We start from the raw sequence: 23,519 nt of genomic DNA, 5'->3' as shown, positions 1-23,519 counted from the left end.
TTCATGGTTTACAGAGCACTTTCACATAAAAAGAGCTCATCCTTACAACAACATGAAGAGTACATAAACAGACATAATTATTCCCATTTTACAGATGAGGAAATGGGGCCTCGGGGAGGTTAGTGGCTTGTCTAGGGTAAAAATAACTGATAAGTGGTCAACTCATCTGAGAACCCAGGTCTTCCAACTCTGAACTGAACATCAGAGCAATGGGGAGTTTTATGCAAGTTTTGGGAATGTTTCTGAGATCACACAGCAACTCAGCCCCTTAGATCGGATTAGAGGTAGGAATTGTGATTTTCCTCCCACGTTTTCTTGACTAGAATGTTGGCTCCTGAGGAAATTCCTGACTTAAAACCTGTCCAGATCTGATGCCAGAAGTTCTGTTTTAAAACACTTTTGGTGAGGGCTCTGCAGGCTTGATTTGTCTCCAGCACTCACTGGAATGCTACACATGCTCACTCGATTTCCAGGTTCCTTTTAAAAGGAGCCAATGCAAGAGATTTGTGCGTATGAATCACTGCACTTGTAATGAAAAAGGAATTACAGTACATGCTTGAGATGTTCATGTGTGAGACGAGCCTGCAGCTTCTAGATGGCTAATGTGGCATCTAACTGTCCATCCTGTTAATAATCCCATTAAAATTTTTGCAAAGGATAAGTCAACTTCTGGGGTATGTACGGTGGGATAGAGGTACAACCTGTTACTAGAATTGCAGATGCTAAGGAATAGGATTAGATGATACAGTCAGAACACTGTAACTTGTTACAGCTGCTAATTGGGCTCTCATCTGACAAGCACCTTATTGCTTTACAAGAGAGGGAGAAAAAAAAGTAAATAAAACAAGCAGCCCAGACAATTAGGGACCAAACAAAATTAAACAAGTCCTTATGGCCATCAGAATTGGGTATAGTGCTTTGCCTCGCATTGTTAGCAGCTCATGTATTATGAAGCACTTAGGGATGCTTGCTAATGGGGTCTCTCTCCCTCCTGGAGGGCGACTGAAACATTAGACTCTGTGACTCAGGTGCAGAAACTCTGCTGTATTAGTAAGGGCAGAAGGATGCTCTCCTCCCTCACAGGGTTGTAGTGAGGCTTAATTAATTGTTGGGGAAGCACTTTGAGATTCTGGAATGAAAGGTACTATAGAATGATAATAATTTGCATCGACAAGGTACATTTCTTCAGTGGAATTCCAAGCACTTTATAAACATTAATTAATCCTCATAACACCCTGGTGAGGTAGGTAAGTTTTCCCAGGACACATTAAACAAATCCACTATGTTATGAGTAGGAAGGAGGCTATTGCTAGGAGCTCACTTTATTATTTATTCTTGGTGAGAACTTCCAGAAAGGCTGATGAGGACCCTGCTTCCCATTAGCCCAAACGATTCGCCATTCGCTTTTGATTATCCACAAATATTGTATTCTGCCGGAGCGCTAATCATTTTGCTTGGGGGACACGTGTCCTGAGCAAAGCGAGTCATAAACAGCTGTCATTCCAATGGATATTAATGCCTATTGTCTCCCATTCTGGAGCTCAGCACCTCCCTTTTGCAAAGAGAATGGTGAAGGAGCGGGTGACATCTGTTTCAAAGACAGTCTGCCGTCATACTGGAGAGAAGCACCTGGCTTCCACTTCCCAGCCTGTGTAACCAGTGGCTTCTTGGCCTTTCTTTGTCACCAGCACATTTTCTATTTTGCATTCTGGGTTTTCATCTCTATGCAGCATGGGGAAATGGAATTGAGGGGGTGACTGGGGGCAGGGAGTTCTGAGTCACATGTAAACCAGGCAACCAGTGTTTCCAGAATCAAGGGTTTGTTAGAAATCAGCTGCGCAGAAGCAGCTCAAGTGTCAGGACCCAAACAGCTCCCCCAAACCCCAACCCTTCTGCAACTGAAATAAACCTGAAGGGGGAAGACAGTCCTCCAGCTAGACAAATGATTTCAACATGCTGAGCCATGGACTTGTCAGTCTTGAGTGGCTCTCTGGTCAGACCCCTGTTCCCGTACTCCTGCCTTTAATTCTGCACACATTCATTGACTGCAGCTTTTCAGATTGAAAAGGAAAAGAGCAAAGCAACTTGCTTGCTGTCATTCTGCACAGGCACCCGTGCTTTAAGACAGTTGTCCCTCAGCCAGCCTCCTGGGCTGTAAGGAGAGCGTGGGGCTGATGAATCAACGTGATGAATCAACTAGGGTGATGTAAGTCAGATCGCCTGACAAGACATGGAAGCATTGTTTTGTGACTGCCCTCTGATCAAAGGAAGGGGATAGCACTCCTGCCCAGGGGCTTGATTTGACCAAAGGCTATCCTTCATACAGACCTGGTACACTCTTTGAGTGAGTCATCCTACCTCTCTAGCCTCAGTTCCCTCTCTTTGAAATAAAGGAGTTAGAACAGATCATTTTTTTAGGTTTCCTTTTAGCTTGAACAATCCGTGGTAGGATAACTCGGTAAAAATCTCTCCTACTTCCTCTTCTCTGCAAAGCCTTCCAACGGGCTTCCTTGAAGCAGACAGAGTGTGGTAGCTGCTGCTGCTGCTGCTAAGTCGTTCAGTCGTGTCCGACTCTGTGTGACCCCATAGACAGCAGCCCACCAGGCTCCCCCGTTCCTGGGATTCTCCAGGCAAGAACACTGGAGTGGGTTGCCATTTCCTTTTCCAATGCATGAAAGTGAAAAGTGAAAGTGAAGTCGCTCAGTCGTGTCTGACTCCTAGCAACCCCATGGACTGCAGCCTACCAGGCTCCTCTGTCCATGGGACTTTCCAGGCAAGGGTACTGGAGTGGGATGCCACTGCCTTCTCCATTGATCCATTCAGCCCTTGAGAGAGTCGAAAGACCCAAGAAAGTCGCCTCCCTTCATTCCCTAGTGGCTCAGACTGTAAAAAAATCTGCCTGCAATGCAAGAGACACAGGTTTGATCCCTCAATCAGGAATATCCTCTAAAGAAGGGAATAACCACTCACTCCAGTATTCTTGCCTGGAGAATTCCATGAACAGAGGAGGCTGGTGGGCCTCTGGCAGTCCATGGGATTGCAAAGAATCAGACATGGCTGAGTGACTAACATACACACACACACACTTCATTTGTCTATTGGTTCCTGGAGTTCCCTGGACTGTTGTTGGTGTTTAGTCACTAAGTTATGTCTGACTCTTTGCAGCCCCATGGACTGTAGCCTGCCAGGCTCCTCTGTCCATGGGATTTTCCAGGCAAGAATACTAGAGTGGGTAGCCATTTCCTTTTCCAGGAGTTCCTGGGATGCTCTTATGCATATTTTTATTTTCTCTGTGTTCCATGACATGAAAAAAAAAATTGGGAAGTGCTGCTCTTTTTATTGACCCCCAGGTGAATAAACTAAGGTGAAGAATGCTCAGGTGACTTGTCTTTCTTTTTACCACCAGTGAGGAATAATGCAAACCTTTCAGATTGCAAATACAACCTTTCTGAGCTCCTCACCAGAAATTCCAATCCTGGCTGCCCATTAATACCAGTGGAGGAATTTTTTTTCATGCGTCCACGCCTGGCCTCAGAGATTCTGATTTTCCTAGTCAGGGTGGGATCCGGGCATTGATTTAGTCTTCCCAAGTGATTCTACATGTGGCAAGGCCTGAGAAACACTGAGCCAGACAGTATTGTTCCTGCCACAGCAGTTGCAACCAAGGGATTACAGCCGGCCCTTGTAAAGCTCATGAGTAGCTACGGATCACCTGCCTGATATAGCAGAGGCAATCTTCTATTTTAATTCACATGTAATGAGAACTGAGAATGTGTTTCAAAGTAAAATGTCCAAAAAAGTAAGCCAAAGAATTTCATATTACGATGTCCAGAGAGCTAAACAATTTAAAATCCTGAATTATGTCTGTAAAGCTTTTGATCTTTCCATCAGATCTGAAAGAGAGCCTTGCTGGGTGGAGTATTCTTGGTTGTAGAGTTTTCCTTTTCATCATTTTAAATGTATTGTCCCACTCCCTTCCTGCCTGCAGACTTTCTGCTGAGAAATCAGCTGATAGCTTTATGGGAGCTGTTGCTTTTTTGCTTGCCGCTTTTAATATTCCCTCTTTAATTTTTGTCGTTTTTAAATCACAGTGTATCTTGGTGTGTTCCTCCTTGGGTTAATCCTGTTTGGGACTCTGCTTCCTGGACTTGGATGAAAGTTTCCTTTCCCAGGTTAAGGATGCTTTCAGCTACTCTTTTCAAATATTTTCTCAGGCCCTTTCTCTGTTTCTCTTCTCCTTCTGGTATCCCTATAATGCGAATATTAGTGCACTTCATGTTGTCTCAGAGGTCTCTTAGACTGTCCTCATTTAAAAAGTTTCTTTTTGTTTTTTCTGTTTTGTGGCAGAGATCTCCACTACTCTGTCTTCCAGCTCACTGAACCTCTTCTGTATCATTTCATCTGCTGTGGATTTCTTCTTGTGCATTTTTCATTTCAGTTATTGTATTCATCTTTGTTTGGTTGTTCTTTATATTTTCTCTTAGTTAAAAATGTCTAACTGTACATCCACTCCCTGCCCCCCCCAACCAAGTTCTTTGATCATCTTTACAGTCATTACTCTGAACTCTTTTTTTGGGTAGATTGCCTATCTCCACTGAACTTAGTTTTTCTTCTGGGGTTTTGTCTTATTGCTTCATCTGGAATATGTTCCTCTGCTGCCGTATTTTGTCTAAGTTGCTATGTATGTGGTAGATTAGTTGTGTTTCTTGACCGTGGAGAAGTGGTCTTCTGTAGGAGATGGCCTATGCATCCAAGCAGTGTACTCCCCTCTCACCACTCAAGCTGTACGCTCTAGGAATTGCCTAAGAGGGCCGCGTGGGTCCTTCTGTTGTGGTGGGCTGATTATGTGGGTGCTCTGTAGGTATAGTTGGTCCCTAGCTCAGTTGGTTGCCAGGCTCTGCCTTATGTAGATACCGCCGGCTGCTGTTTCATGGGGCCTGGTTATGAGGTGACTGCTTGAAGAACCCTAGGGCGCCCCAGGGCTGGTGCCGGCTCACTGATGGATGGAGTCAGTCCTGAAGACTCTGGGGCTGTTGCCCTACACAACACCCTGGGCTGTATCCCTACCCAGTTAGTTGTTTGGCCTAAGACATCCCAGGACCTGCACCTACAGGCTGTTGAGCAGGGCCAGGTCTTGGCGCTAATTTGGCACTAATGAGCAAGGAGGGTGAAGCCAGGGCCTGAGGTTAGTGTCAGACTACTGGCAGCCAGAGCTAGGTACTGGAATCTGGCTGCAGGGCCCAGGGATCCCAGAGCTGGTGTCAGATCATTGGTGGAGAGGGGCAGGTCCTGACACAGCTGGGTGTGGGGTCTGGGGTTACCTGAATCTTGTTGGCCCGCCAGTGGGCAGAGTGGAAGTGCAAGGGATTCTGGGACTGGTGCTGGCCCCTTGGGGGCATGGAGCTGGGTCCTGGGCCCTCTGATGGGCAGGGCCCAGTGTCTAGAGGACACTGTGGACTCAGGAGGTCTTTAGACTCCCCATCTGCTGGTGTCTGGGGCTGTGTCCCTACCCAGATAGCTCTTTGGCCTGAGGCGTCCCAGCACCTGCGCCTACAGGCTGTTAAGCGAGTCAAGGTCTTGGTGCTAATTTGGAGCTAATGAGCAAGAAGGAGGAGCCCATCTGGCACCTGCCAGTGTCCATGTTGAAGAAGGAGCTCCCAAATATGGCTGCCACCAGTGCCCCAGCGTGAGCTGCGGCTGCCCTCAAATCTCCTGGAGACACTTCAAGACCAGCAGGTAGGACTGGCTGCTATCAAACTGCTAATTTTGTCCTGGGTCCCAGTGCATGTGAGATTTTGTGTGCGCCTTTAAAAATGAAGTCTCCATTTCCCCCAGTCCTGTGGGGTTCCTGGAATTAGGCCACACTGGCCTTCAAAGTAAATGCTCTGGGGGGCTCGTCTTCTTGGGGCAGGAGTCCTGGGCTGGGGAGAGTGACATGGGGCTCAGAACCCTCAGTCCTGTGGGAAAATCTCTGCAATATAATTACTCCCCAGTTGTGGGTCGCCACCCCCCAGTCAGTAATGGGACTTGATTATTTCTCAAGTCCATCCCCCTTTGTGTCTCGTGGTTTCTTCCTTAGGTTTTCAGTTGTAAAAGAACTTTTCTGGTAATTCTGGTCTTTTTTTTTTCCCCTCAATGGCTTGTTCTGCATTGTGATTTTTGATGTGTCCATGAGAGGAGGTGAGGTCAGGTCTTTCTCCTCTGCCATCCTGGCTGTTCTTTCCTGAATTACATTTTAGATAATTTGGTAGGTGGCTGAGACTCTTTCCTGGTTCCTGGAATTGAGGTTGGGGGTTGCTCTGGTCTGCTTTCTTTCTCCTTCATCCTTGGGTTGGAGAAGTAGTGGAAACTGCTGGCATGTCTGTTTCTCAGTCACAGGGACCCTCTCGCTCATCTCAGACAAGAAGGTCGCATGGCCCTTTCATCTTCAAATCTTCTTCAGTGCCTGGATAAGTGTCCAGAACTATGGTGAAGGAAAGGGTCAGATATGGCATTAGCTTTCTGCCTGCCTCCAGTGAGGCTCTCTAAGTTGTTGCTGAATGTGTCTCTGGCAGAGAGATCCTGGTTGGGAGGTGGAGGGAGGGAGAAACAGCATTTGCACCAAATGAAAGTCATGGAAACTGGGGTAGGTGATGTAGTGATGCTCCTAGGGAGAAAGTAATCTCCAACCTCTCCAGCCGGATAATGGCTCCTTTTGGAGAAGGCAGGGAAGGAGGACCAGAACTGGGCTTTACTGGGTAAAAGGTAGAGTACCCTTCAGAGCTTTGCTCCATCAGCCATCCTCAGACACCTGTTGCTGCTTTAGGGCAACGTGGGAACCAGCTCTGTTTCCCAGCTCTGATGTGTCTCCAGCCCCTCCCTGAAGGAGCTTGAAATGCCTACAGGGTAGGTTTTAGAGATGAAGTAACAGCAACCCAACCCTGAAGGAGGGCATGACAACCCACTCTAGTATTCTTGCCTGGAGGATCCCTAGACAGAGGAGCCTTGTGGGCTATGGTCCATGGGGTTGCAAAGATTTGGACACAACTGAAGTGATTTAGCACACACGCACAACAGACACTCAAATGGTGACAAGACTGGCACATCCGGTAACAAGCGGAAGAGCTAAGGCTCCAATCAGGGAGCACTTCAGTGCTCTCATTTGCTATAACTCAATGTGATGGTTTGGAAAGAGCATGGAGCTGGGATTCTCTCACTTTAGTATTTGTAGGGCCCTGGACAAAGCACTTGAGTTTATAGTGCAGATTATGGAAAGTAATATAAATGGAAGTGTCTGCACAGCTCTAGCAATAACAGGAGCTCAATAAATGGTCTAGGCCTGATGGGACAGGGAGTGGGGGAGGTAAGAACAAGAATAATACCTGGTGTTGGCCCTTTGGAAATTCATTGTTATGGGGGACAAGATAGCACAAGATAGCACTGCTGTGTGATTGTCAGTGCTATTATATAAATAAGTAAAACTGTAAAGAAAAGATTTAGGCAACAGTCGACAATGAGAAAAATGGCACAACAAAAATAACTGAGAACTTTTCAAGTATGTTCTAAGGAAAAAATTTCCTGCTACATTTGGAAACACCTGCAGGTACAATTCATGACCAGATGGTAAATGAGCTTGTTCTTAGCTGATCATGAAACAGAGTCCAGAGGATAATGCCAAATCATTCTTTTTTTTTTAGAAAAAGTTGTCGAGTTCTTTTGCCTCTTCTGCTACAGTTCACTCTGGACACCTTGCTGCAAGGTCAAGGCCTCTGAACTTTGCAGGTTCCATCTGGAAAAAAATGTTTGGTACACTGTATTATTTTCCAGTTGTTACTGGAAAAATAAATGCAAAATTAGTATATTAAAGCAACACAAATTTATTATCTTCTAGTTCTGGAGGTCAGAAGTCTAAAATCAGGCTGCGTTCCTTCTAAAGACTTCAGGGGAGAATTTGTTTCCTGGCATTTGACAGCTTCTAAAGCCTGCCACCATTCTTTGATTTGTGGTCCCTCCCTTCATCTTCAAGGTCAGCAATGCAGCATCTCTCCTCTCTGACCTCCCGCCTTCCTTGTATAAAGATGCTGATGATTACACTGGGCCCACCAGGATAATCCAGGATAATCTCCCCATCTCAAATTCCTTAACTTCGTCACATCCACCATATAACGTTACATATTCACAGGTTCTGAGGATTAGGATGTGGATATCTTTCGGAGGTCATTATTCAAGCCTATCACAAGCATCTATATGTCAAACACATCTTTCTTTTGCTAATAAGGCCAGCTTTGCTTAGAGCAACTAGCACAAGATAACATGCAAATTCCCCACCCTGTAAGGAGAGGAAAAAGTGTTGATGGTGACAGGCAATAAGAACCCTGTCTTACCATTCATCCATATAATAATTGCTGCAGAAATTCTTGTGGGAGCAGTAAGTAAGGGCAGGCTTTTTATTGTAACTAAAAATTTTAAACTATCTTGAGAAAGGAGCAGATCCAAACTAACTTTTGTTTAGTCATCAAAACACTTTTATAAAGCTTGATGTATCCCAGGCACTTACTTCTCCCAGCACTTTGTAGACTCAGGCAATCCTCTAACAACCAAAAGAGGTGCTTTCTGTTATCATTATCCCCATTCTGCTGATGAGGGAGTGGAGACATAGCCAAGATTAAGGGGTATGCCCAAGGTCACACAGCTAGAAGTGGTAGCTCCTTGTGAAGTGATGTCAGACGATGGTGAGCAGAAGCCTGGTTCCAGCGACCTTGGCGACTCACCACCCAGGGCTTTATGTGTCCTTGAATGCACAGTTCTCACGGTGTCTCATCTGGGTGGCTCTCTGTTTGGATGGGACCACAGGAACATGGGGAGAAGTAGTTTTCACCTCATGGAATGTCTTTGTCTCACCTCTGGAAAGAATAAGTGTCCCAGGAAAGAAAAGGAGGAGGTACTTTTAGAATCTGAGAGTTGGAACAGGTTTCTGTGATCAACCTGATTATCAAGCTTTCCCAGACTTCTAACCCTGGGGCGAAGCAAAGTAGCTGAGCGGGCCTGAGGGGTCCAAGTGCTTTTCTTGGATCTTCTGCCCCAAGCAGGAAAACATCTTTCAAGATTCAAATTATTATTTTTTTTTAAATTAGAGAATTACTTATTTTAACTGAAGTATAGTTTATTTATAAGGTTTTGTTCATTTCCACTGTAGAGCAAAGTGATTCAGTTATGCATTATACACATTCTATTTTTTAATATAGTTTTCTGTTATAGTTTCTCACAGGGTATTGAATATAGCTCCCTGTGCTACACAGTAGGCCCTTGTTGTTTATTCATGCTATATATAAAACTTACATTTGCTAAACTCAACCTCCCATTCCATCCCTCCCCCAGCCCTTCCCCCTTGCCAACCTTGAGTCTGTTCACTATGTTCCTAAGTCTGTTTTTTTTAATAGATAGGTTCATTTGTGCCATATTTTAGTTCCACATATAAATGATATCATGTGACATTTGTCTCTCTTTCTGACTGACTTCACTTAATATGGTAATCTCTAGTTGCTTCCATGTTGCTGTAAATGGCATCATTTGATTCTTTTTTATGGCTGAGTAATATTGTATATAGGTACCATATCTTTATTCATCTGTTGATGGATATATGAACAACCTAAAGATTGTTTCCATGTCTTGGATATTATGAATAGTGCTGCTATGAACATAGGGATATGTGTATCCTTTTGAACTATAGTTTTGTCTGGACATATTGTCCATATGGTAATTCTATTTTTCGTCTTCTGAGAAGCCTCTATAGTGTTTTCCATAAAGGTTGTACCAACTTACATTCTCACCAACAGTGAAAGAGTCTTCCCATTTCTCCACATCCTCTCCAGCATTTGTTATTTGTAGAGTTTTTAATGATGGCCATTCTGATCAGTGTGAGGTAGTACCTCATTGTAGTTTAGATTTGCATTTCTCTAATAATTAGCGGTGTTTTCATGTACTTTTCAGCCATCTGTATGTCTTCTTTGGAGAAATGTTTATTTAGATCTTCTGTTCATTTTTTAATTTTTATTTTGATAATTGAGCTGCTTGAGCTGTTGACTTATTTTGGAAATTAAGCCATTGTCAATTGCATCCTTTGCAAATATTTTCTCTCAGTCTGTAGGTTATCTCTCCATTTTGTTTATAGCTTGCTTTGCTGTGTGTGTGACTAGATCTCATTTGTTTTGGGTTGTTTTTTTTTTTTTCCCCCTTTGGCCTTGGGAGACCTAAGAAAACATTGCTGCCAATACAATTTACGTCAGAATGTTTTGCCTAGATCTCTTCTAGGAGTTTTATGGTATCATGTCTTGTGTTTAAGTCTTTAAGCCATTTTGAGTTTATTTTTATGTATGGTAAGAAGGTGTGTTCTAACTTCATTGACTTACATATGACTGTCCAAATTTTCCAACACCACTTGCAAAAAGACTGTTTTTTCTCATTGTATATTCTTGCCTCATTTGTTGAAGAGTAACTAGCCATAGGTGTATGGGTTTATTTCTGGGCTCTCTATTCTGTTCCATTGATACATACGCCTGTTTTTGTGCCAATACCATTATATTTTGATAGATGTACCTTTGCAGTATTATCTGAAGTCTGGCAGGGTTATTCCTCCTTCTTCGTTCTTTTTCTTCAGGATTGCTTTGGCACTTCTGGGTCTTTTACGATTCTATATAAAGTTTTGGATTATTTGTTCTAGTTCTATGAAAAATGACATGGATAATTTTATGGGGATTACATTAAATCTGTAGATTGCTTTGAGTATTGTGACCAGTTTAACGACATTACATTAATTTTTCCAATCTCCCCATTTCTTTGAATTATCTTCAGTTTCCTTTATTAATGTTTTATAGTTCTTAGCATGTCATTCTTTCACCCGCTTGGTCAAGTTCATTCCCTAAGTACTTTATTTTGAGGGGCACAATTTTAATAGGTATTTTTTTTTACATCCCCTTTTTGATATTTTGTTGTTAGTGTAAAGAAATGCAACCGATTTTTGTACATCATAAATAGGCTTTCTATATTGAGATATGTTCCCTCTATACCTACTTTTGGAGAAGGAAATGGCAACCCACTTCAGTGTTCTTGCCTGGAGAATTCCATGCAAGGAACCTGTTGGGCTGCAGTCCATGGGGTCACATAGAGTTGGACCCTACTGAGTGACTAATACTACTATACTATACCTACTTTGGTAAGAATTTTTACCATGAGTGGACGTTGAATTTTTGTCAAATGGTTTTTCTGCATCTATTGAGATGATCATGTGTTTTTTGTCTTTTTTGTTGATGTGGTATATCACATTGATTTGTGTATGTTGAACCATCCTTGGGGTGAATCCCACTTGGTTGTGATATATGATCTTATGTGTCATTGGGTTTGGTTTGCTAATATTTTGTTGAGAATTTTTGCATCTATCTGCATCAAAGATATTGGCCTGTAATTTTTTTTTTTGGTCAAGACTGAAATTCTAGCTTAACAATTAATGAAGCATCTTGCATTCTAAACCTGTAATATCTCTATTAATGAACTACTTTTCCAAGAATAAGTCTTTGAATAAAATTATCACAACATTGTGCAGTGTATATCTGGTGATTTTGAGGGTCCCTCCCAGATGCACCTGTGGGCTGAACACTCAATTCCCATACCATTTGAGAACATAGACTCTAGTCCCTCCCACTCATAAGTCTAAGTTCTAAACTCATCAAACAATGGTTTAGACTGGCTTGGACACACTCGCTGAAAAGCTGAAGGGGACTGATTGCCAGCTCATGAAATGCACGAGGCACTCATCAGTTTAAGTCTTGGAGCTAAGGGTTGAATCCTCACCCCTTTTTCTAGAGTTGTCTCCTCAAGTCAAATCATCCAAACTGGTGTGAGAGAAAAGGCAATAGAAGTAGATGGGGACGTGAGGACCCTCCCTTCACTGTGGGCCTGGCTGGACGCCTGGGGACAGAACTGCTGCCTTTAATGGAGAAGCACCGGTGGTTGAAGCCTGGGCAAAGAGTAATAGTGCTGAATGTCCTCAGGACTTGGGGCATTTTTAGCTTGTGCTAGAGAAGGCAATGGCACCCCACTCCAGTACTCTTGCCTGGAAAATCCCATGGACGGAGGAGCCTGAAGGGCTGCAGTCCATGGGGTTGCTGGGGGTCAGACACGGCTGAGCGGCTTCACTTTCACTTTTCACTTTCATGCATTGGAGAAGGCAATGGCAACCCACTCCGGTGCTCTTGCCTGGAGAATCCCAGGGATGGGGGAGCCTGGTGGGCTGCCGTCTATGGGGGTCGCACGGAGTCGGACACGACTGAAGCGACTTAGCAGCAGCAGCAGCAGAAGTATATAGGAATTCAAGGTCAGTGGGTATTCCCAAGTAGAAATTCTAAGGGCTAGATTTAGGATGGGGGGTGGGGTGGGTTCGGGGTAGGGACAAATATATGAAAGAAGTCGAAAGTCTGTGTTCTAGTCTCTAGTTGGCTCATGAAGCACGTAGTAAATTTCTGTTAAGTGACTGGCTACCTTCAAGTCTCAGTTTACCAAACAGGTCAGATATTGGTTGCTGAAGATTCCACCAGGCCTAAGGTCAGTCAGTGGACAGCTTGTAGGCCCCTGCTCAAAGCTTCACAAGACTTTTCATTAATGTTTGGTATAGGCGGTTGGCAGACTAAGAATGTTTCTGTTTAGGAATATTCCCCAACCAGCTTGGGTGTCTCTCACTCAAGAAAATGAGGTGGCAATGGTCAGGAAGGAAGAAGCCTAGGTTTACGTTTGGGTCTATTGGGACTTGAGGATCATACAACAAATGCTCAAAGACCCATAAACTACAAAAGTACATCCCAACCTCAATTTAATAACTAGAAAAAAAAAAAGACTAATTGGCTTTGGCATGACTTTTAAAATCACGATGGGGAAATGGCCACTTTGCCATTCCACTTGCTATTCAGGGGTTCATTTTAGAAATATGATTCTGATCAGGAATGAAATCAGAGGAAGAAGAGGAGGACAAGAGGGAGAAATCCAGGAGCTGTGTCAGGGGCCTCTTGTTTCAAGACACAACTCACTGGGCACCCCAAGGCAGAGCATTTCAGCTTGTGCTGGCAGAGGTGATACTCAACAAGCAAGGGGGTGGCTCAGAACTGTGGGAGAGCCTTTCTCTGAAGCCTTTGTTTCTCTAAGAGACACCACAATGGGAGGGTCCAAAAGGGGAAGGGACCCAGCTGATTGTTCCTAGGGACAGATGACAACTCTGCCGGACCAGGTAGAACCCGTGGACGGTGGGCTGCCTTTCCCCCGCCTTGGCTTGCGGGAGAGCTGCCGCAGACTGGAAATGAAGCTTGGCCCTCATACTTTGAAGTCTCCTCCCGTTTGAGGCTTTGGTGGAGGAATAATGAGTGGATGAAAGGTCTTTTTAGCTGGGGCTGTGAACAGCTAGTTCCAGATGAATGGGCACTAGCAACACAGGGCAGCCTGTGAGGCCCATTCAAGAGGGGGAGGGAGGAACAGAGCAGGCCTTTCGGATGGTGTCTGCCCCCAGCGCCGGCCCTGGAAACAATTACTGAGGGGAAGGGAGCCAAAGGGAAGAGAGGACGGAAGAAAGTCGTCCTCCCAGACTGGGTGACTCACTTGGCGGCTGGGTTTGCCTCTCCTTAGGCATTTGAAGGGACTGAGAACAGTAGAGGGCGTGGTCTTGGAGAACAAGGCGGATTCTGGCAGGATCTCCCTTTTTCCTGGATGGGAGCCTTTCATCCTCCCATATTTGTGGATCAAGGGCTATAATCCTCCCGTTGGGGCCACAAAGCAATCTCTCAGATGCCCCAGACTTGGGAGTACCAGTGAGACCCTGTCTTTGGGTCCCAGTGCCCTGGCTCTCCCTGTTTATTATGGAGGAAATAGCCCTCCTTTCTCTTCTGCTCTTACTAGAGAGAGCAAATGCCTTCAGGTTTGGTTTTCCATTTTTCCTGAAATTCATCCTTTCCCAGGCCATTACCTTATTACTATAAAGTAGGCCACAAGCTGGCAGCTCTCTCAGATGGACCATGTGAAGCTGAATTCTGTGTCATCATTTAACAATCAGGAAGTTTGATTGTTTAAAAAAGAATCCTCATTCAGAAGCCCAGCCTGTTGCTGGTTCTACAACTGGCCAGAGATGAGTAGGGGCACTACCTTGGGTGGAGTGGTGGGTGCTCCTGTTTCCTAAACACAACCTCTGGCCCCACCCCCTCTTCTCCCAGACCCTACATGTGCCCACTGCTACTCTTGATCTCCTTACACTCTTACATTCACATAGCCACACTATGGGAAAGTATTTGAATCTGTGACTCCAGGTAAGGTAGTTAAGGTGGACACCGCATCTCCCCACTTTTGTGTTTCTATGTGGAGAAAGTTTCAAGTAACACTCCGTGCATCTCTCCTTCCCCTGACTTGGTAACTTTGGGAGAAGGACCCAGGTATGCCCAGCTCAGCCCCTCCATCTTTAGATGTGCTTAGCTACAGGAAGATCCCTAATGTCTCTGTTCTCACCCAGAGGTGAGGGTTCTCCCTAGAGGAGACCAGTCAGGTAGGTTGCCCATCACTGTTTGCACCCAGCAGGGGTGAAAGTTTAGTGAGTGGAAATGGCTGCAGTTTCTTTCTTTTTTGGCGGGGGCGGGGGTGGGGGAGTGCTGTGCTGGGTTTTGGGTGCGGCGTGCCAGCTTTGTCTAGTTGTGGAGAGGCTTCTCACTGTTGTGGTTTCTCTCCTTGTGGAACATGGGCTCTAGGTGTGCAGGCTTCAGTAGCTGCAACGCGTGCGCTTTAGTTGCCTGGAGCGTCTTCATGGACCAGGGATTGAACCCATATTCCCTGCCTTGGCAGGCAGATTCTTATCTTCTGTACCACCCAGGAAGTCCTTGGCTGCAGTTTCAAGTCACGTTTTTCAGTTGGCTTTATCAGTGATCATGCTGTCATTTCCATCGGGTATCCTGAAGGTTGGTTCAGAAAAGGTGGGAGTGGTGGTTCTGGTAGTGGAGGCTACAGTTGGTATGTAGTTCACGTGCTGATGTATATCTAGCTCGGGAACAGCCATCTTATACGAGTGCTACTTGACATTCTCCTGTCCTCATGGATGCGTGCACACCTATGGGTCCCAGTTTCACTGACCCATGTTCCCTTACCTGCATGTGAGGACTTCTGTCTTATGCAAAATTGCCCTCCCTGAAAGTCAGAGAGACATCAAGGGGCATCTCTCTTCCTCTCACCCTTGGCTCATGTACATGCAGCTTCTGCTTCCATGATATCCCAGCTTATATAATTCCTCAGGATCACCCAGAGGGCTGGTGTCCCCCAAGGGAAAGCTGATATCTGTCCTGATGGAATTCTCTAAAGGTGCCCCTCAAGTTCTCCTCCTGGTGGTGTCCAGGGTCTGTTGGGTTCTCTTTAGGACTCACTGCACAGGTGCAATTGCATGGTCTGTATAGAAGCATCAGGAAGACTTCTCAATTGGGTCATGCTTTGTCTCAGGGAGCTCCTCAAGTTCCCATCCTTGTGATGTCCAGGGTCTGTTGGGTTTTCTTCAGGCCTCACTGCACAAAGCAGTTGTGTGTTCTGTATAGAAGTGTCAAGAAGACTTCTTGCTCACTCTGGGTCATGCTTTGTCTCAGAGGAGCTCTATGTGCCCTCACATTCCATTACTGGCTGCATCCTCTCTTTCCATGGGCCTCTGTGAGGTTGACTGAGGGGCTAACTCCAGACACAGACACTTGGGTGACCTTCCCACCCCAGGGGCCCCCCTCCCCCCTTCCCACGCTCCCTCAAACCTCCCCTCAACCAGAAGTTCTCCTATCCTCCTGCTCATGCAGATTGACTTCACAATAGCCAATCCAACAGTCTAGTCCAAACTGAATGACAGAAGCCAACATTTATGGAACCAGACACTGTTTTAACTACTTCACATGAGCTCAGCCACTGAATCCTTCCAACAGTTCTGTGAGCTAGGTGCTCCTGTGATCATTACATTTTATGAACTTGGAAACTGGTTCAAAGGGCCTCAGAGATCTGCTTCAGGCCGTATGCCTGGTGAATTATAGAGCTGCTCTTCACATATGAGTGTTCTTAGCCCTCCTTGGACTGAATCTGAGATGTAGGCCAGGGAGGAGGAAAAAAGAGGAGAACATAGAAGTTAGAAATGAGCAGAAAAGTAATGTAAAAGGAGAGACAAAAGAACAAGCTGGTTCCCTAGCTCACCATGTTTGCATGAGAAATCACCCCATCACCCTCTGCTCTGTAGAGCTGGAGAGACCACAGAGCATCTATCTCCTCATTCTACCAAAGAGAAAAAACTAAGGCCCAGATTGGTGAGAAACTTGCCCAAAATAACAAAAGATGTGTATTTTGAGACGGTAAGGGAAAACAACGGAGAAGGCAATGGCATCCCACTCCAGTACTCTTGCCTGGAAAATCCCATGGACGGAGGAGCCTGGTGGGCTACAGTTCATGGGGTCGCTAAGAGTTGGACACGACTGAATGACTTCACTTTCACTTTTCACTTTCATGCATTGGTGAAGGAAATGGCAACCCACTCCAGTGTCCTTGCCTGGAGAATCCCAGGGACAGGGGAGCCTGGTGGGCTGCCATCTATGGGGTCGCACAGAGTCTGACACGACTGAAGCGACTTAGCAGCAGCAGCAACAGCAAGCGAAAACAAAATAAAAACTAAAAGAGCTTCTAAAATGGAGATGGTGCAATCCTTGATTTGCCTTCTAAATGGAAAACAGAGGCTTAGAGGGATAGAATGACTTGCCCAAGATTAAGTGTATTTCAAAGAGGATGAGGGTAAAGAAACAAAAAAAAAAAATGAGAGGAACTAGCCTGAATTAACTTCTAAAATGGAGACTGCTCCATTTTGTGTTATGAATGGAACAAGAAATTACTTTCTGTTAAATAAGAGTAGTTTATGAAGTGTGGTCCCTATTACTGCGATTGTGTAGTGGTAAAAATGGAAGGGTTGCCTATTGATTGATCCCTTTGAGCACTATGTAATCAAGCAGTTTTCTAGCTGAAATTTACTGGAATTTGGGGCCAGATGCTCTCACATTTCATTAATTAAGGAGGCTCTTGTTGCGTATCGCAATGTGCTTGGAAGCATGTTGGACGGGTTTGGTCTTGAGAAGAGGCACAGCAATTCATGTTGGTTTGAGAGACTTGATGACAAAGGTGTGCATGGTCTCGGGCTTGTGCAAGATCCGTCTGCACTTAAGCATCAAGACAGATCAATGATTAGGGAGCACTAAGGCCCACAAACATTAGGCGTATGTTTAAACATGAATCACGGCAAGACGACTGAGGTTAATGTGAGCGCCTTTCACTTCTCTAATAGAAAATCAAGCCAGCCCGCGCCTCTGCCCACAGCCTCCGCGATGCCCGTGTGGTTTCCATGTGGTCAGAAGCATTAGTTAGGGTCTTATCCATATCTATTAGGAGGGAGGAAGCCCATTTAGCAAATTAAAATTGTTTCTATTTCCCAAGCTAATTGTTTTCTAATTGTTTAAGTAAAAGGTTTTGGTCTTGATTAAAGGCTTTTAGTAAATTAAATCGGTTCACATTTTACAAGTCTAATATTTAGATCATAGAGAGGCAGTAATGGTTAGTGAGGTTTGCTATGAGGAGGGTTTGAAATATAAATGTTGACACTGAATAGGCCTCAGAGATTATCTGGTTCAATACTCTCATCCTACCACTGAAGGAATTGAGGCCCAGAGAGGCTAATGGACTTGTCAAAGGTCACACAGCTTGAGAGTGAGAGATACTAGGCCGAGCTGCCAGGTCTGCTATCCCTGACTAAGCAAACATTTCAAGGGGAACACCTCTGGTCAGTACAGAAAGCTTTAATTAATTAAATACTTAACCCTGAAAAGAGCCCACACACAGAATAAAAGGAGCATGCAGAAACATTAATTAATATGTATTATACCTTAATGTGAATTATGTGTTTCACACTCTAATGTAAACTGGTCATGCATGCGTGCTAAGACACTTCAGTTGTGTCTTTGCGACCCTATGGACAGTAGCCCACCAGGCTCCTCTGTCCATGGGATTCTCCAGGCAAGAATACTGGAGTGGGTTGCCATGCCCTTCTCCAGGGGATCTTCCCAACCCAGAGATCGAACTCTGACATCTCCTGCATTGGCAAGTGGGTTCTTTACTGCTAGGGCCACCTGAGTAACCCAAACTGGTCAGTACTTGATATTTAACTGAGCAGTTGTTATGGGAAAATCTAACACATTGTTGTGAGAATATGGGCTAAGTGACCTAAAGGTACACACACAAGCAGGCAGATCCTGCTTCAAATAAATTGATATATAGTTTTTATACTATAGTTTTTAGTATACACTATAGTTGTATGGTATACACTATACACTATAGTTTTTATACTTTTTAGAATAAAAGGAAAAAATGTTGATAAGATGTAGAATTAATTCCCCAAATATGGTCCCTTAGGGACACTCATGTGAACCCCACATAAATCAGTGTAATGATAACAGAAATAATGAGGGGAAAATGACTTCATAGTCTAATAAAGCTGGTAAGCCGCAGGTTAAATAGATTTTTTTTCCCTTTATTTTCCTCTGCTGTTTCTCTATCTTCTCCGCCCTCCCCACCCCCATCCCTTCCATCATTTCCCTCTTGTCTTCTTTCTTATCCTCTCCTGTTATAACATTGGGCCATTCTGAGGCTTCAGCACTGTGAATCATGGGGATGGGGGGGGTATGGGGGACTGACCATGGGAGAGCCCATCTTGGTTTCCAGTTTTCCTATGGGATCTGGGAAAGGCTTGCCTGGGTCACACCAGACATTCCTTTTTGTCCAGTATCTGGCCGGAGTCTTAGCCTTTTCTCCAGATGCTTAGCTTTTCTCCAGTGTCTTCAACTCCATCCTTGTTACATGCTCTGGCCTGGTGGTCCACTTCCCATCCTCAAGCTCCAACTGCCCTCGGGCAAACCTCAGTGATTCCCAGGGTTATTTTAAAACTGAAAGGGCATTCAGTCTCTCGTAGAAAACAAAGAAGCACCTCCTGTCTCCATTCAGACAGGAATACTGGGGCCTCCTTCCCTGGACATTCTGCTGGATCACAGAACAGTTCCAGCTGCAAGTTCCATGAAAAGAGGGTGCCCCATAAGCTCCCCTCCCGTCCCCAGGACAGATCTGTGAGGGTGCCAACGGCAGACACAAACTTTCCCCTTCCTTACCCAGTCACTTCAGTTATTAACGGCCTTGTAGAAATAAGCTTCCCCGTCTTGAAATATGGAATGACTGAGAATGCAGCCTCAGGATTTACAGCTCCACACGGCACACAGATATAATTTTTACTTGGCTGCTGTGATGACAAGATTCAGTAAGGCATTAGGAAAGTAAGTCTGAATTACTTGCCTAAAATATGAGATGTCCCTGGATGTGCAGTCCCTCTGAGAGGATATCTCATTAGCCCTGGCCCCTTTGGGGTAGGGACATGTTTGGAGTCTAATTTTCCATTTAGCTGACTTGGAAAGGTGGGGACCAATATAACTAAGTCTCTCTCTTGGGATTTCTGGAGGAAGGTGTAAAAAAAAAACAAAAAAAACACACGAAAGCTGGCCATAGAGCTGCCACTCACTGTCAGTCACTCAGATTTTAGATAAGGAATCCCTCCTTTTTCATTGTCTCTATCACTTAACCTCTGCCTTGATTCTTTTCCATCCCCTCTGGGGATAGAGGGAGGGGAGGAGGGGAAGAGAGGGAAAGACTACTTTTCTTTTCAAGCCGACAGTTTCAGTTCAAGTCTGTAAATAAAGGTTAAACTGAGAGGAGCCCCAGTTAGCACAATGAATGCCCACTTGAGCTTATCGGCCGCTCACCCCCACTGGTCCCTCTCCTGGAGCCTCCCTTGAAGACGCAGCTGCAGAGATCAAACCCTTTTGCTATTTGGTCTCCTGAATCCAATTTGACTTGGCCCCACTATCACCCACTGACATTTGAAATGTGTCTATTTAAAAAGGAAAAGAGAAAAGAGCACAAATAGGAAGAAAAAAATGCCGGAGATGCCATATCCTGCTAGGCAAGAAAGAGAAATATCCGGCTTTGCAGAGACTAGTCTCTGTGTGTGCTGTATTTGTGTGTGGTGTTGGCTTTTGTTTTTCCTTCTTGTCTTGGTCTTTTCCTGTGTTTCTGCCCTCACACTGCCACGTTTATTAATATGATGGTAAGGATGGCTTAAACTGTCTGAGTTTTTCTAGAAGGCGGGAAGGAGGGGGCTAAGGAAATGAATGGACAGAGGCTGCTTAGTCACAGGACCTCACTCCCAAGAGCTCCTAGGCTGGTCGGGTGAGGGAGACCATGGGAGGAAGCTGCTGGCATGAGACAAAGTCAACAAGCACATCTAACACAGGAAGGATGCCCTTGAGCAGGCCTCTGAACCCCAGGCCAAGGTCAGGCTCCTGCAGGCGTGCACTTTGGCGGTCAAGGAGAATGCGCTGTGCTTGTTTAGAGTCTGTCCATCGGGGTCTGAGTAGGGGACTGTCTGGAGAGTGTGTAAGTGGGGATGGTGGCCCTCATTTCCAGTGGCTCTAGGTTTTCCTCCAATACTTCTGAAATTCTGTTAAAATGTAGGTTCTGACTCTTTAGGTCTAGGGTGCCATTGGATAGTCTGCATTTCTAACAAGTTCCCAGGTAATGCTGCTGCAATAAGAGCGGCTCTGGGCCACTCTTTGGATGGCAAAATGTGCTTGGCACAAACGTAGAGGTACAGAAGTGAGGAGCTGGGGCCTGAGGCCGCAGCTGTGAGGGCATGTTTTATTCAGAACTGTTAAAAATGCTTTCAGTTGTTTGGAGGCAGACCAAGGTGGCACTTGGTTTTCCCACATTTATCCAATTTCAACACACTGAGCATTTTGTAACCTTTAGAAGAGATATCTTCTTGATAGGGAGTAAGGCATATCAGAGTGTTTTTCAAGGTGTCCCTGGATTGGTTATAAAAGAATCACCTTGAGAGCTTGTAGATTCTGAGGCTGTTTCCAGCTCTCTTCAGTCAGCAGGTCTGGAGGGTGAGGGGTGGGGGGCAACCCAGGAATTGGCATCTATCACGCTCACAGCTGAGACATGGGCCCACTGAGCAGCTGAAGTGTTTGGTCCCTATGTCCAATTGCTCTTTCTTTGAATCTCAACAGAGCAATAAGCATCACAAGAAAATAGAACATTTGTTTAACAACTCTTTGAAAAAATACAAGTAACACATATGTATTCAACAGAGAAACTGAGAAAAGGCAGAAGTAAAATCAAGATAAGTTCTCCTATAATTTATTCTCAACATTTTGGTGTATGCCCTTTCAGATGTTTTTCCCTATGCATTTTAGGGAAAACAAATGGAAGCATAATTGTAATAAGATGTTAACACTTTAAAGAAAACTCCACAATGCACTGGAAATTTCTCTTTTGAGCAACTACATTCCTCCAAAATACATTTTAATGATAGCCTGTTGGACTTCTCTCTTTAAAATCGTTTATCTAATGAGTGACTTCTTTCTAACATTGCTTCCTCAAACAAAGTGACGTACTTTTTTATCCTCTCTCTCCCCCATCCCTCCCTCCTTTTTTTATTTATTTATTTATTTTTTTACTTTACCTTCACAAATCAGGTGGCAAGCAAGGTTTGAAAGTTTGGCAATTAATTTCCCTGGTTTTGTTGGGTCTCACCTGCTGACTTGCTGAGTCAACTTGAGAAAGGCTGGTCCCTTCTTTCCTCTCTAGTTTCTTTATCTCTAAGATGAGACTAATCACACCTGCCCTTAACACACTGATGGAGATATTTCCAGAGTTGTATTAGGATAAAATCTGCAAATGTCTTTGGATTACTGAGAGAGAGAGAGAGAGAGAGAATCAAGACACTTGTTATTTCCTTAGTACTTATCACAGAATTCCCAGCTGTTGTTCTGTAAAACCATTAAAAAAAAAAATTAAGCACTTAAAAGGCAAAAGAGACATTTCTCATCTCTTCTGTTAGACATTGACAAGGAGGAGGGGGTGTCTATTTACAAGTCATATAATTTAATTCTATTTTAGATCCAATTTCTGTAACATGAACCTGGCAAAGAGTTGTATCAGGCAGGTCCATCCAGAGAAACAGCCAGTAGAAGATGATAGGTAGGAAGGGAGATAGACAGACAGAAGGACAGATTTTATTTATATGGATTGACTTAGATGTATGGACTATATATGTAGGTGTATTGATGTGTAACATATGTGTGTAGATATAGAGATATAGATTTAGTACAGGGTATTAGCTTAGCTTCCCTTGTGGCTCAGATGGTAAAGAGTCTGCCTGCAATGCAGGAGACCTAGGTTCAAACCCTGGGTTGGGAAGATCTCCTGGAGAAGGAAATGGCAACCCATGACAGTATTCTTGCCTGAAGAATTCCACGGATGGAGGAGCCTGGCAGGTGACAGTCCATGGGGTTGCAAAGAGTTGGACACAACTGAAGCGACTTAGCATGCATGCATACACTGGAGAAGGAAATGGCAACCTACTCCAGTATTCTTGTCTGGAGACGCTCAGGGACAGAGGAGCCTGGTGGGCTGCCGTCTATGGGGTTGCACAGAGTCAGACATGACTGAAGTGACTTAGCAGCAATTGATTAATCCAGGCCCACCAGGACACTCTCCCTAATTAAGGTCAACTGATTAGGGACTTTAATAATATTTATAAAATCACTATACAGCAGCCCCTAGATTAGCATTTGATTGAGCTAATTGGGGACTGTAGCTAAACCAAGTTGATGCATTAAAAATTATTATAATATCATAGTTTACTTCTTGTCAACTTGGAATAGATACATGACTTCTTAAATCACACGTAATCTCCAAATTAAAACATCAGCTAAGCCACACTTCCATCTAACATGGTACAACTATCCAGCTTACAACTGAAGAGAGTTGGGAAGTTTATACACCTCCATTCACCTTTCACATTTTTACTGTTATTCTTTTATAATTTGTTAACCTGCACTTTCTTCAAATCTCTACCACTAGTCTTTCCAAGACCAATATTCCTCTTGATTTATTTCCATAGTTTTTGTGGTAGAAAATCAACTTATGAATAAGACAAATAAGACAGCACTAACTCTTTGATGTCTCCCCTTGAAATATTTTCCCTTAGGAATAGCTCTATGTAGAATGCTTATAATCACCAGGCCCAGCACTTAGCATTGTGTATATAGTATTTCACTTAATCCTTACAACAACACTATGATATGGGTATTATTATCTTTATTCTCTTGAAGAGAGAACTGAGTCTAAGAGTAGTTAGCTAAATATGTAGCCAATATCATAGAGTTAGTAAATGGCAAAGTTAGGGTTTATACCTAGTACATTTTTATTCCAAAGCTCTTCAACACAGCTAAGATATTTGGAAGGTCCCTGTAAGGACAGTGTTTCTTCATGGGTGGTCTGTAGACCATCTATGTCAGAATTACCTTCTGTACATGGTAAAAATGCAGATACCTGGGTCCAGCTTCAAACCTCAT

The 23,519-nt window shown here is 44.3% G+C and overlaps 1 long non-coding RNA gene across 1 annotated transcript in view; it reads left to right on the top strand.

Annotated features, from left to right (window-relative positions):
* Positions 1-3,167: 3,167 nt before the first annotated feature.
* Positions 3,168-23,519, top strand: part of LOC129646672 (uncharacterized) — an 81,173-nt gene continuing 60,821 nt past the window's right edge. The window contains exon 1 of the long non-coding RNA XR_008712108.1: positions 3,168-5,736. This is a non-coding gene — a long non-coding RNA (uncharacterized LOC129646672). The remainder of the gene's footprint in view (positions 5,737-23,519) is intronic.

This window comes from Bubalus kerabau, chromosome 3 (assembly GCF_029407905.1).
Source record: "Bubalus kerabau isolate K-KA32 ecotype Philippines breed swamp buffalo chromosome 3, PCC_UOA_SB_1v2, whole genome shotgun sequence".
NCBI classification, from domain to species: Eukaryota; Metazoa; Chordata; class Mammalia; order Artiodactyla; family Bovidae; genus Bubalus; species Bubalus kerabau.
This window is presented reverse-complemented; position numbering and strand designations above follow the sequence as displayed.